The following is a 15,636-nucleotide window of genomic DNA, read 5'->3' as shown; positions in this document are numbered from 1 at the left end:
CGGTTGTCCCTCAGCAGCCTGGGCCAGAGCTGTCCTCTTTGGTTGATTCTTGAACAATTCGTCACCTTCACATCCCAACATGACATTTCCATAAGATCAAACTGTATTCTTTATTCATCCCTGAAGATACATTTTCATTTTCAAAAGCTTTGGCTCTCAATTAAAACAGAGAGAGTAATTTGGTCGAGGGCTCTATGGAAAAGACATTATTAGCTGGAGTATTCTTCTCTTCCCTGTGGTGAATGAGAGAGCATTTTCCAATTAAGGCTCTCATTCACTTTCAAGAGGCATGTGCAGGGTGCTCAGATGCGGTATAAAGGAGAGCCAGGCAGATCAGTAGCAAATGAGAGGAAGAACTGGGGGAAAATTAAGAAGAAATGAGAGTATTCAGATGCCAGAAGAGAAAATGAAAGACTCACACAGTGATGTACTCCTGCCCCAGAAGCGGAGTATCTGCTCAAAAGCGTGAATTTGCGCAAAAGGGCGTGCACCAAAGCAGAAGGGATTCTGTTTGCTCAAATGCATGTTTCTATGGATGTGCACGAGATCCGCTGTTCTAACAAGAATTTGCTGAGCATTTCCAGCAGGTCATTTAGGGGAGAAAGGACTCTGCCGCCCTCCTGGCCCATTCTCTTCCTAGGTATCCCGGGGGAGGGGCATTTCTGATCTGCCTGCTCCAAAGGTGGGACTACTACTGGGCCATCTGCTATCGCCTCCCAGGTGATGTGCCATAAAGTCAGAACTCATGAAAAATCTCCTGGGCAGCCTCCTTCACTTTCCACACCTGTAATAAGTGGAGAAATTTAGGCCTGGGTCTCTCTTTCTCTCACTCTGTCTGCCCCATCTTCCTCATACCAGATATTCCGAGCATGCTGGTCCCAAAATACAAGTAGTGTAGGGGAGGGCTGGAGAGAGTGAGGCAGGAGCTCAAGTTGTCCCAGAGCCTTGCGTGGAAGCTGGTTGTTGCTTTCCTGGCCACTGACAAAGCGCTACACCGACCTCCAGTCTATTCTCATTTCCTGCCTTTGACTTCTCGGTAGAGCGCCGCACATCATGACTGATGACTGACTCTCTTGCCGGCTCCTGTGGTCAGTCCCTGGGTTGAGTTGAGGCAGACACTCCATCTTCATGGAGTGTGGTCTACTGTGGAATTTCCTGCTGTGTTGGTCTCTGCATCGGCAGAGACCATCGGTGATGGTCCCTGCTCTGGACCAGTGTAGACAACAACTGAGTCTGAAAGGAGAAGGATAGACAGGATCCAGATCCAGGGCTTTTCAAGTTGGGATTCCCCTGGGGCCAGGTAATCTATGTGCTCCAACAGCTCACTTTTTGAGTGGGCAATATCACAGGCCAACTCATTTGCTTCAGGTATATCAGGTGTACTAGGGTGTGCCAGAGTACCGGGTGTGCCAGAGTACCAGGTGTGCCGGAGGGATCAGATGTGCCAAGGGTGCCAATTGTGCCAGGAGACCAGGTGTGCCAGGAACAAGGTGTGCCAGGGACAAGGTATGCCAGAGAACCAAATGTGCCATGGGTACCAGGTGTGCCAGGGGACCAGGTATGCCAGAGAACCAAGTGTGCCATGGGTACCAGGTGCATCCAGGGACCAGGTGTGCCGGGGTAGCAGGTGTGCCACAGGACCAAGTGTGCTATGGGTACCAGGTGTGCCCAGGGACTATGAACATCAGGGGTGCCAGATGTACAAGGCACCAGGTGTGCCCGGGGACCAGGTGTAGCAGGGATACCAGGTGTACCAGAAGTACCAAAGGTAGCTCAGCTCTTCTCCAGCTGATGATGCAGTGTTGACTCTATTTTTCTTTGAAATAAGAATTTTGTTCTCTCCTTCTCACACACTAAAATTATAAGGAAATTTATTTTTATTTATTTATTTATTATAAGGAAATTTAAGGAAAAATTGTATTTATAGTAAATACAAATAGATAAAAAATTAAAACTATCTAAACTACCCCATTCAGGAATAACCACTTTAAATGCTTTAATGTCAGTCATTCCAATAATTTTTTGATTTCACATGTAATGTTTTCAATACACTCTACTTAAAAACAGAATCGTGATTTCAAATCCTGTTAGTTCAAGAAACCTGACATTTTCAACATCTTTCTGTATCATTAACACATTCCTACAACATCATTGTTAATGGCCTTCTGGGATTCCATTGCTTTGAATGTAACAAAACTTTTTCAACCAATCTCTTCGTTTTGGACTTTCAAATTATTCCTCCCTTATTTATCTAACCTACTACTGATAGACGTTTGCTTGGGTAGTACCAACATAAAATAGCCTTGCCAGGCGTCAAGTGTGGTGGCTCAAGCCTGTAATCTCAGCACTTGGGAAGGCCTAGGTGGGCAAATCATTTGAGGTCAGGGGTTCGAGACCAGCCTGGCCAACATGGTGAAACCCAGTCTCTACTAAAAATTCAAGAAAATTAGCCGGGCGTGGTGATGGGTGCCGTAATCCCAGCTACTGGGAGGCTGAGGCAAGAGAATCGCTTGAACCTGGGAGGCAGAGGTAGCAGTGAGCCGAGATGGCGCCACTGCACTCTAGCCTGGGCGACTGAGTGAGACTCATCTCAAAAAAAAAAAAAAAAAAAAAAAAAAAGACTTCCAGGTTGCACGGTGGAAGACAGTGGAAGATAACAGCTCCTCAGTTTTAATCTGCATTTTTGCATGTGAATCATCCTTTTGTATTCTTTGCCCAATTCCTTTAGTGTCTCAGTATTAGGCTTTAAGATTTAAGGTACAAAATCTTCATCATACAGAGTGAAAAATATGGTTCTTTTTTGTCACCCACCTCTCTAGTTTGTTAGGGGTGTTTAATCTAACACTGTATTTTCTTATTTGTTATGTTTTGGGTGGAAGGAGAGAGGTCAGATCCCTTATTTTTTAACCTTGTGGTCTCTGCCTTGAGGCCCTATGTAGAGGGCCCTTTTCACATCGAGATGTATCTACAGGCTCACCTGTATTTTCTTTCACTACTTTTATGTTTTTTAAAAATAATTGTCTTACATCCATTTATTTGTATGGCATAAGGTCTTTAATATTTTTCTCAAATGATTAGCGCAGTTACCATTTTTTATAAAAACAAAAATTTACATGCTCCCTTTCTCCTACATTAAATTTTTATATATGCTTAGATCTGTTCCTGAAATGTGTGATCTGTCTTACTCATCTATCTATCCATTCCTGAGCCATGGTCACAGTTTTAAATTATTGTAGTTTTCAAATATATTTTTATTTCTATTTTTCAAATATAATTTTCTTTCTTGTATACTAGGTGGCCCCTTCTTTAATTACTTAAATAAAATTTATTATCTCCTCTGAAACATTTTTTTTCCCAGGTAAAATTTAAAGTGGAAAAAAAGCATTGTGGATGCTTTTTTCCAGCAAACTCCTGCTGTGTTCTTGCCGCACACCCCCGCTAGCCCCGGGAGAGCCATAGGGAATGTCTCATATGTGCTGTAATCCTGCAACACTGTCACTGTGCCAATCCTGAGTGCAAATGACAGGTCCTACCTTCTCTTTTGAGTGTGTGCTTTCCCCCATCTACCTACAGAACTGCAGCACACAAAGAATGGAAGGGCAGAAGTTGCCTAACGTTGCCTAGTGCAAGCCTGGCCTGCGAGTCTGCTCAGAGCACAATTGCAGTTTGTAGAAGGCAGCCCCAGGGAACTCCTGGGCAGAGAGAGCTAATACCAGCTAGGTGATCACAACTCCCCAAGAATGCTGACCACGGAGGGGGGCTGTCCAAGGATCTACGAGATAGCATCCCTCTGTAGATGGCTTCCCTCTGTGGATGGCATTCTATGGGTGAATTGATACAATTCATTCATCTTATTCAGATTTCCCTATTATTACATTACGAGTCCTCCATGGGGACTCATCAGGATTCCTTTGTGGTCTGAAATGCAGGAAATTGAGCTCTTTGGGTCAGAAGCCAAGTTAAACAAGACAGACTCCAGATGCTCTGCAAGATGGATGCAGATGCCAGCGGCACCAAGGTTAAGGTGGGAGGCGTCCACTCCACTTCCTCCCATGGGAGTCTGGTCCTTCCAGGGCCGGTGGGCACCATTCTTCCCCATGCTGCAATGGTGCTGAACAATTCCTGGGGCTAAAATAAAGTTAGTAAAGACAACAACTTTCTTATGTGATAAAAATTAGCACCAAGAACAGAGAACAAATAAGAGCAGCTTCATGGGCAAGCAACCGAGGCAGGTACACAGGGCTCCACTGTCAGAAGGGCCCTGTGCTTGGCTTAATGCTCTGCTGTCACCATCTTCAAATTGTAAATAATTGTGAACGAAGGCTCTTTCATTTTGCATCATGAAACTGGTCCTAATTAGCAGTATAGGAGAAAGTAGAATCTTTAATTGCAGTCAACTGGCTTGGAGCCTTCTCAAACTCAGCCCCCGCTTGTGCATCATGCAGCAGTGAGGGTTGGGTCTGCATTTTGGCACCTAAAAAGTGTACGTTTCCATTCAGTGAATGAGTCTCCCATTCCTAACATGGATGAGGTTCCAAGATGCCTGAGGAGTTGACCTATTCCACTGTGCAATTTATCAAGCCTGAAACAAGGAACATCTGATTTGGGATTTAACAATATCGTTTTGTTTTAATTCAACAAAACAGGTTGTAGGAGGACAACATGCAAGATTCTTGTGGAATTCTAGTCCTTCCAGGGCAGAAAGGTAGCCACTTCTACCTTTCTCCCTATGCCCATCCCTAACTCCAGCAACCACTAATTAGTACCCTTATCTTATAGTTCTGTTATTTCAAAAATGTCATACAAGAGAAATCATAAAGTATGTAGCCTTTTACAATTGACTTTCAATCAGTATAATTCCCATGAGATTCATCAGAGTTGTGGTGTGTTTCGATGCTTAATTTCTTTTTTACTGCTGAGGAATGTTTCATTGTAAAGGTATGCCAAGGCATGCAGGCCACCTGGGGGCTTTTATTTCCATGTGGAGGAGTCAGTGGATAGGTTATGACCAGACCACAGCTGCCAGGTGACAAGGGCATTGTGTTCTGCGGCCTGTGGCTTGGGGCAGCCTCTATGAGATGTCCCCACACAGCTAATCCTACCCACAGCCAAGATTAGAAATGTCAAAACCCTTATCCTTCTGCAAAGTCCCTCCAGCGCTCTGTACTAAGAAAGCATAGCATGGGACACAGGAGAAAAGCTTAATGGAACTCTGGGATTTATCATACAGCACATACGGAAGTGTTCTTTGGAGCTGAGAGGCAATAAATTGATAACTGACATGATATACACAAACAGGCTTATTTCTAAGTCTCTCTTCTGCTCAATTTATCTGTGTATCTATCTCCTCATTGATATGACACTCTCTTCATCACTTTAGCTTAATAGAGAAAGTCTTGATATTGGGTAGAGTGATGGCTTATACTTTGTTCTTCAAATTGTTTTAGGTACTCTAGTGCATGTATTTTTCCATATAATTTATTGTTTTTTTTTATTATTATACTTTAAGTTCTAGGATACATGTACAGAACGTGAAGGTTTGTTACATAGATATACACATGCCATGGTGGTTTGCTGCACGCATCTACCTGTCATCTACATTAGGTATTTCTCCTAATGCTATCCCTCCCCTATCCCCCCACCCCCCGACAGGTCCTGGTGTGTGATGGTCCCGTCCCTGTGGCCATGTGTTCTCACTGTTCAACTCCCACTTATGAGTGAGAACATGCAGTGTTTGGTTTTCTGTTCTTGTGTTAGTTTGCTGAGAATGATGGTTTCCAGCTTTATCCATGTCCTGCAAAGGACATGAACTCATCCTTCTTTATGGCTGCATAGTATTCCATTGTGTATATGTGTCATATTTTCTTTATCCATTCTATCCATCTAATTTTATAATAAGCTTGCCAATGTCTACAAAAAAAAAAAACCTTGCTGGGACACTTAGAGAAATTGTATTAAACCTATATAGGAAAAAATTATCTTAATTATGTTTAATCTCCCAATTCATGAACATAGTATGTCTTTTCATTTATATAGTACTTTTTTGATTTGTTTAATCAGCATTTTGTAATTTTTTAGTATACAGATTCTATATATGTTTTGGTAAGTTTATATTGAAATGTGTCTGTTTTTCCTGTTTTTCAGATTTGATAAATTCTATTGATCTGTCTTCATATTTATTTGTTCTATATTTCTCATATCCACTCTACTATAGGCCCATTTAGCAAGTTTTAAAAAAAATTACTGTTATTGCAGTTATCAGTTCTATAATTTCCATTTCATTCTTTTTAAAATTTCTGTTTCTTTCTGAGATTGTCTATTTTTAAATTTTATCAAGAGAATTTGTAGTTGCTTGTTGAATCATTTTTAAGGCAGCTGCTTTAAAATTCTTGTCAGACAATTCCAACATCTGCTTCATCTTAGTGCTGGCATCAGTTGATTATCTCTCATTCAAGTTGCGATTTTCTTGGTTCTTGGTATAATGGGTGACTTCTTATTGTATTAGGTTGGTGCAAAAGTAATTGCAGTTTTTGCCATTACTTTTAATGGCAAAAATAATATTGAGAACATTTTGCCTATTGCATTTTTAGACTCTGGGTCCTATGAGACTCTTCATTTTAGGAGGCAGTTGCCATGCTTAGGGTTAGCAGGTGGCCTGGCCTGCTTTTGTGTGCTGTGGTTTCAATACTATGCTGGTGCTCATTGTTGTGGGGTCATCCCTATGGAACTGTGTGGTCTCTCTGTGACTCTGGTTGGGAGAAGACCTCGTTGGACTTCAGTAACAAAATGTGCTGCTTGGACGGGGCTACTGTTGTTGCAGACAGCCCCTGTGAGTTCTCTCAGCTGCCCAGTGTCTCTAAGGGCCAAAGAGCATTCTCCAGCCCATGCTTCCTGCTGGGCAGCGATTGCCCTGTCCATGCCACCCAATGTCCCAGTGTCTCTTGGTGGAGGAAGGGATTCTCCAGCACTAAGAAGTGAGAGTACCTCTCTGGCTGAGGCATGAGCTGGGAGGGACCTCCTAGTGCTGCCCAGCTGCCAAAGCCTCTAGCTGAGAGAGGTGAGCTCAGGGCCAGTGGTGAAGGAGCATGTTCCTTCAGAGAGAGCCAGACCCCCACGCCTGCTGCCAGGCTCTCTGGTGTTGTCAGCAGGACTCTTCTTTAATCTGGGGCAGGGAGGAGTCTGCCCAGGTTGGCCTTCATTGCTAGGCTGGGGTCTCAAGGAATGCAGGGTCTGGGTCACCTTCTGTTGTTGGGGTCAGGGGCTGTAGGACTCCCTGGCGCTATTTTGTTCCTCTGGTCCTGGGGTTGCTGATGAGTTTGCCCTCCTCTTTCTCCCTTTCAGAGTCCTGTTGTGGCTTCTTCTGCCATTTCAAGGGCTTAGAGTTGTTCACAGGGGGAAAAACAAGGAGAGAGACTGGCTGAGGGAGTGGAGAAGAAAATTTCATACAGGGAGTGACAGGAGCCATGTGTGTTGGGGGGCGTGTGGTGTGTGAGTGTCTGTGTGTGTATGCAGTGTGTGCATAAGTAGGTTTGAAATATATGAGTTTAGCCTGCCATATATTACACGATGAGTCAAGTGTCAATTATCGGTCTCTCTGGCTTTCCTCTATTACCATAGATCAACAAAATTGAATTTTGATAGTCTTCCAAGGAGCTGAGATTTCCACTTAGCTCTCGTTATATTAATCATAGCATAAAGCGAGCTACAAATATTTTGGAATTAAATGGCTGTGCTGCGAATTGATATTCATTCATTTCTTTGACATATGAAATGAATGGTAGTAATAGCAGATGTGGCAATGGCTTCAACTGAGCCCCTGGTGTGAGCCCCTTCTCCTCTAAGTCCCCTTTCCTGTGTGAGAAGACTCTGCTTCAGAGCAGTGGCCACCCCGTGTCCCTCCTTAAGCCCAGGTGACTGTGGACAGAAACCCCTATGTTCAGGGAGCCAACAGTCTAGAGAATATGAATCAAGTAGGGTTTTTGATATGCATTTTTCATTCTCACTCCTGAGTTCATGACCTTCCCCTGGTCATACTAGGCATCTACTTGCTTGGGATTGTGTGTATGGGTGTGCAGATTACAGCTTCCCATAGGAATTGACACCAAGTCTACTGACGCCAATTCTCAGGTTTATCAAAAGAAATAATGTTTTCTAAATTCCTTTACTGTATCAAGGACAAAGCCTGTTGAAACCAGATCATAGAGTTACTTTTAAGAGTTTGAGAAGATGCCCTCACCCTTTGGCAGCCTGGCCTTTGTGTCTGCTGGGAGAAGTGAGAGGAGGTAGAAGGGATAGGTGGGCAGAGGGAAGAGAGAAGGAGAGACGGGGAGGAGGAGATGCTCACGTCAAGCTCACTCTGGTTCAGATGTGCTTGAGTAAGGACAATGCTGGGGTCAGAGGGCTTTGGGGATGCCTATCACTGCTGGTCAGCTGCCCACATGCCAGCTGGGTTCAGCCACATCACAGCCCCCATAGTGCTTCAGCTTGGACCAAGCACCAAGGGACTCTGAAGCCATGCTGTGTCCCCTTGTCATAGTGGGACCAAAGTGGGCGAAGAGTCCCGCTGGAGGGGCCACTGTGGGGTGGTGGTAGAGTGGCCCTGAGAGTGGGGGTAGCAAGGTGGTCCCCTGAACTGATGCCATCAGAAGGGTGGTCTCCAGGGGCAGCAAAGCTTGCCAGAAGCTGGACCCCCAGATCTGGGCTGGGGAAGAGGGAAGAACAGACTCCAGTCTTTGTGGGCTGCCTGGATCCTATAGACACCAGGCGGGGAGATCAGAACAGCACAGGCTGGTGAGGGGCTGTTTGAAAAATGAGGCTAGGGAGGGGTAGAATCTGAGATTCAGGGCCCGTGACCCCTAGGTGCTGTGGGACTGGCTCTAGAGAGCCTTTTTCTTGTTATACTGTGAGTGGATATTCTCAAGGAAGGTTGCTGTGGACTGAATGTTTATGTCCCTCCAAATTCACCCAAATTCATCTGTTGAAATCCTAAACCCAAGGTGACAATATAAGGAGGTGGGGCCTTTGGGAGGTGATTAGGTCATGAAGGTGGCGCCCTCATGAAAGAGATTAGCGGCTCTATAAAAGAGACCCCAGAGAGACCCTGCACCTCTTCCATCATTTGAGGCCACGGTAAGAAGATGCCATCTATGAGGAAGGGATCCTCACCAGACATGGACTCTATCAGCCCCTTGATCTTGGACTTTCCTGCCTCCAGAACTGTGAGAAATACATTTCTGTTGTTCATAAACAAGCCAGCCTATGGCATTTTGTTATAGCAGCTTGGATGAACTAAGACAGAAAATTAGTACCAAGGAGTGGGGACTCCTGTACCAAATACCTGCAAGTGTGGAAGTGGCCTTGTAACTCAGTAATGCATAGAGACTGGAAGAATTTTAAAGTTCTAGCTAAGAAAAGCCAATGGATGGAGCACTAAGGGTGATTCTTGTGAGGGATCAGAGGGAGAAGAGAAGAGCTGTGGGGGATCTTCTGTCTTCCAGGAAAACACCTAAGTGTTTGACAACAGAATGCTGGTAGAAATATGAACAGTAAAGGCCATTCTGATGAGTTCAGATGGAAATGAGGGACACGTGATTGGACCATGGAGGAAAGGCCATCCTTGTTATAAAGTGGCAAAGAACTTTGCTGAATTGTGTTGTTGTTCTAGGTTTTTGTAAAAGGTAGAACTTGTGAGTGGTGAAATTGGATATTTGGTTTTAAAATTTGAATATTAGGAAATTTCTACATAAGATGTTGAAGGCATGGCTTGGCTTCTCTTGAGTACTTATAGTAAAGTGTGAGAAGAGACAAATGGCTTAAAGACAATGTTAATCAAAAAGGAAACAGAACTAAAAATTTTGGAAAATTCTCAGCCTATCCATATTGTAGAGAATGAAAAAGCATGTTCAGGAGAGAACAGTAAAGGTGTGGCCAAGCTACTGTTTGATAAAGAGATTTGTACGAGTTGGCATCTCAAGGGAAGCCAGGTACTATTTATCAAGACAATGGAAGATGACCCAAAGGCGGAGATCCTTGGGGCTGCCCTTCCCATCACAGTCTTAGAGTGCAAAGGCCTGGGTGCAGAAAGAAGGCCACTGTTGCCCAGTGCTACCTCATATTGCAGGCTCTTCTTCCTTCACTTCATTTCAGCGCAGCTGTTGAGCCTCAAAATAGTGTGCCTGGTGCCTGGCAAAGCTGAGGGAACATCACTGTCTCCACTTATATTTTAAAGGATGCCCCCGAAAGCCACAGGGCCAAGGCAGAGACCTACTGCAGAGGTCAGGCCACCCCAGAGACCCCAGCAGAGCCATGGAGGTGGGCCATTCCTGAGACCCTGTACTAGAAGAGCCACAGAAGCATGATTCTAGGCCAGGAGAGCTGGGGGCATTACCCAGGCACAGAGGTACTATAGAGGTGGGGCCATGGCAAAGAATAGCCTCAGGGGCAAGCCCACTGCCCTAGTGGGCCTACATGGCAGAACTTCCAGCCAAAGATGATTCTGAGGCTTTACGGTTTTAGATTTACTTGGGACCAGTTATCCCTTTCTTCTTTCCTAGTTCTCCCTTTTGGAATGAGAATGTCCATCCTATGCCTGTTTCACCGTTGTAATTTGGAAGCACATAACATGTTTGATTCCAGAGGCTCACAGTTAGAGGGGAAATTACCTCAGGATGCATTGTACCTGGAGTCTCACCCATACCTGTTTTAGATGAGACTCTGGGCTTTATTTTGTTTTTGTTTTTGAGACAGGATTTTGCTGTTTTCCAGGCTGGAGTGCAGTGGTGCAATCACAGCTCACTGCTGCCTCCACCTCCTGGGCTCAAGGAAACTTCCCAGCCCAGCCTTCTGAGTAGCTGGAACTACAGGTGTGTGCCACCATGCCTGGCTAATTTTCATATTTTTTTGTAGTGATGCGGTCTTGCTATGTTGCGCAGGCTGGGATCAAACTCTTGGGCTCAAGTAATCCACCTCCCAAAGTGCTGGAAGTACAGGTGTGAACCACTGTGCCTGGCCTAGGACTCTGGACTTTATACTTTTGAGCAGATGCTGGAAAGAGTGAAGACTTTAGGGGTTATTTGGATGGAATGAATATATTTTGCATGTGAGAAGGGCATAATTTGAGAGGCTGGGAACAGAATGCTCTAGACCAAATGTTTGTGTTCCCACCAAATTCGTATGTTGAAATCCTAACCTCCAAGGGGATGGTATTAGGAAGTGGGATCTTTGGGAGGTGATTAGGCAATAAGGGTGGATCCCTCATGAATGGGATTAGTGCCTTTGTAGAGGAGACCTCAGACAGCTAGCTGGTACCTTCCACCATGTGAGGAGACACCAAGGTGCCATCTATGAACCAGAAACTGAGCCCTTACGAGTCACATAATCTGCTGGTGCCTTGATAATGGACTTCCAGCCTCTAGCTATGAGAAGTGAATTGCTGTTTATAAGCCACCCACCCAAGCCACCATGCTCTTTGGAAATAAAGAGTGAAAGATGAAAAACCATGAGACATATATGTAATTAAGAGCCTACAAGTACCAAAAACCAACAAAACAAAACAAACCAGTCCTTTTCAGGAATAAGGATGATCAGCTGGGCAGGAAACTGTGAGCTCTGGTCTCAGGCTCCTCATGCTCATTCCAGCCCCTGAGAATCAGACGTAGTCTAATTCCCAGCAGAGAAGCAGATCAGGGCTTGGACACACCTCTTATTCTCTTTCTATATTTCCTGCTAGTCAAACAATAAGAGCAAAGAACTGTGAAATATTGGTTAGGTTATATGCTGTGGTTACTTTGTTTTTCAGAAAAATATTTGTGGACAAAATAAGGATTTGGGAACTGCAATCTAAGAAGGAAATAACTGTTTCCCCCACTGTCAAAGATAAAAACCACACATATTGCATGGGTATGCTTATGAAAACATACTCCCTCCTTCATTCACTCAGCAAATGTGTCCTGCGCCCAGCCCTCCTGTGGTCCAGGCTCCTGTGTGCTGGAGCACAGGGAAGTACTGCTTGAGGCTGTGGTTTGAGCTCCCAGTCAGGGGAAGATGGACAGGTGAATTTAGGGGATTCCAGAACAACTCTTGCTGTGACAGTGATGGGCAGGGAGCTAACAAAGGGGACCTGAAGGTCCTTAGAACAACGGAGAGGGCCAGGAGGCCTGGGGTCTTTTCCAGAGTCAGAGAGACCATCTCAGTGGGCAGATAGAGGGGCTTGGGGCCACACACACGGGCAGCACAGATTTCAGGCAGGTGACAGAGGCAGCATTTGTGCAAAGCATGTACGTAGGGACAGAGGCCCAGAGGTGAGGGGACAGCGGCAGCGTACATGGACGGAGGCTCCTCAGAACTGTATCTCCTCTTTTCAGCAAGTGGGTGCATGAAGGTCCCCATAAAGGAATGGTACCCAGGCCAGGAGACTGTCTGGAGGCCATGCTGAGGCCCGAGTGCAAAGCCATGAGACTGTTGGTTTGGAAGAGAAGCGAGGTGGCTCAGTGCACTGATTCCAACCCCGCAGGCAGTAGGCAAGGGTGCCTGAAGGAAGGGACCCTGGTGGGGCACTGAGAGGGCGCTGCCCTCACTTGCCCTGGGTGCACCTCTGCGTGCTCCTGAATAGCTGTGGCCCCCTCCTTGAGCACCTGGAAGAGCACCCAGTCTCTCATCCTGCAGAAGAGGTGGCGTGGAAGAGCAGGGCCAGAATATCCATGAGGACAGTGGTGAGCAGTGCAGGCTTCCAAGGGCAAGAGTAGAGACAGGATCATTGCCACAAATGGAGTTGAGATATGCATGCGGATGCATGTGCTGAGGATGGGGGCTGGGGGGCCCTGGAGGTGGATGTGGATGGGTTTACAGAAACAGGAGGAAAGAGGTAGGAAAGGGCAGGTTTCAAAATCCTACAGGAGGATAGACCTAGTTCAGGAGCGAGGGACTAGCCTCCCAGGAGGGAAGGTGGTGAAGGAGCATCACTCTCAAATTCCTGATGCCACGGGAGGCCTGCCAGTGGCTGGCACAGTCTGAGGTTGTCAGGCGCACAGGGATGCCTCATCATGAAAGGCACCATTTTTGCTGCAGGCGACGTGGGTTTACATCATTTCAGGACATAGTGGAACTGCGTCCTGATCTGCCCTTGGGCACATTATGGAGCCTGAAATCCAGGGCATCTGCTGAGTGGGAAGGGAACTGCGAGGGGGAACTTCAGGGGCTCTGTACAACTCGGAACTAAAGCAAAAAAAGATGGAGAAAGGAAAAGGCCGCCACAAGCAGTAAACGTCTCCTCTTTCTTTCTATTTTTCCCAAGCGATTTCAGAAACTGCTTGTGACTGTTATCATTCTGGAATATTATCCAAGAGACCATTGTTCCCCAGGGAAAGAAAGTAACAGACAAGAAACTTTGGATCTGGACCTATGCCGTCACAAATGTGCTGTTTTTATAAAACCTGACAGTCCAGGGCAGCCTAATTTTTAAAAAAAAATAAAAATGAGGGATTTAGTTCCCTTGGTATTGCAAAATACTCAGCAAAATAATCTCTTTCTGTACCCCATGTCAGATTTTTTTTAAAGTGCTGATGAAATGCAGACCTTGGCAATTTTTGTTTAATCCAAACCCAGAAGGACTGGCTATCAGCTCATGGCCATCAGTTAATGCAGGGCTTGTAAGGCCATTTATCAATCGATTTCATCAGCTTGAATCTGTGCCAGCCATTTTCTCTCATAAAATGATATAGCCCAGCCCTTGATCTTGCTGAAACCGGGGGTGACAGCAACTGTTTGTGCGCATTCTGGGCTGACGCAGGCCATGGAAACAGCTGGTGCAGGTGTTGCTGGCTTTGGCTGAAATCCACGGCCCACCATGGCATCGTAGATGCATGTGCATTGGTTTGGGCCTAGACTCCTTAGGAGTTGTGTGGCATTCAGTAACTGACTTAACTTCTCTGTTTCTCACAAATTAATGAGAGGTCTTAATACATTTCTCGTGGAGCTAATGCCTATTGAAAGAAAATAAAGCTTTTTCACCTATAGCACAGCCAGGCACACAAGCTATAAGTATGAGTGATCATTATTACTTATTCTTCATTAGCATTTCCCAATGTATTATATAATTCTTATTCAAAGGAAAAATATCTTACAAAACTCCAGTTACTGCTGGGGCATGACAGCCCTAGCCATAGTTCTAGGTACCCTGAGATCCATGTACCTGTGATGAGGTTTAGTGGCATCGGCTCTATATTTCTCATGAAGCTGTAGGACAATGAACTGAGACAGTAAATAAGAAAGCACCTTATGCATCATCAAACCACACACAGGCACGGGATGGGGTATGCACTCCATGGCAACAGCAACCGGGGTTAATAGATTACATTCGCCCAGCTCCAATGAATGTGTCAGGGGATGAGACACCCTCAGCAGTTACTACGAGAGCTGTGAGAACAGAAGAAGTCAGCACTGCAGCCTAGGGCCCTCAAGGGGCACTTGGAAGGTCGTCCAAGCCGAATTCCCTCCCCTCAAGGCTGGGGCAGAGACTCTCTATCTTCTATGTCTAATGACTAACCACAGTGGGTGTTCAAAATCAACTCCAGACATGGCTCCTCCCTACCATCAGAGTGGAGATGACCCAGGAGGAAGGCTCATGGGCTCTGGGCCATCTCTATGCCGAGATCTGTTTCCTGGGGACAGCACAGGGCACATCAAGGATTTATTCTCCCTGTGGAAAAGAAAGGTGTCAAAGTGGGAACACTTACGTTGAAATGCATGCTGGGCACTTCCTGTGCCTGCGCTGGCCACTTCTAGAGGGCATCTGGGGAGCTTGGACCCTGTCTGGCCAGGGCTGGCAGGCATTGTTTCCTTAGGTTCTTTCTCATCCTCAAGCCCTGACTGAGCCTCAGCCCTGACTTCTGTTCCCTCCAGCCAGTCCTCCTCCTGGCCCGGGCTCTTTGTCATACAAATGCCTCTGGGCTCTTTCTTCACTTTGCTGTTCTACATCTCCTGTCTCTCCACCTAGGAAGCCCCTAAGTCTCTGTGGCCTGCGTCTTTCCCTAAAATCTCTCTGTGAAGCCACTGACATTGTCACTTTGCTCACACAGTGTTCGTGCAGCCAGGTGGGGCTGGAGAAAGGACTCTGGGCTTGGGGGTTGGGTTTTGTATTCCACCCCCATCACTTGGCAGTTCTGTGACATTGATCATGGTCTTTGGAACCCTTGGGTTTTGTTTGTTTGTTTGTTTGTTTGTTTGTTTTTTTGAGACAGGGTCTCTGTCTGTCACCCAGGCTGGAGTACAGTGATGTAATCATGGCTCACTGCAGCCTCGACCTCCAGGGCTCAAGTGATCCTCCCACCTCAGCCTCCCAAGTAGATGAGTAGCTGGGACTACAGGTATGTGCCACTACACCTGGATAATTTTTGTATTTTTTTGTAGAGACAGGGTCTCACTATGTTTCCCAGGCTGGTCTTGAAATCCTGGGCTCAAGCAATCCTCTAGCCTTGGCCTCCCAAAGTGCTGGGATTACGGGCATGAGCCACCACACCCAGCCTGAAACTCTTGTTTATTGAGATTTTCCCATGCTGGTCTCCTTATAATTCTGACTAGGTGTTCTTATCTCTCTTTCATAGATGAGAAAACCATGTCTCAGACAGTGGGTTTGCAGGC

Source organism: Pongo pygmaeus, chromosome 13 (genome assembly GCF_028885625.2).
Source record: "Pongo pygmaeus isolate AG05252 chromosome 13, NHGRI_mPonPyg2-v2.0_pri, whole genome shotgun sequence".
Lineage (NCBI taxonomy): Eukaryota > Metazoa > Chordata > Mammalia > Primates > Hominidae > Pongo > Pongo pygmaeus.
The sequence above is the reverse complement of the archived record's forward strand: the minus strand, read 5'-3'. Positions refer to the sequence as shown.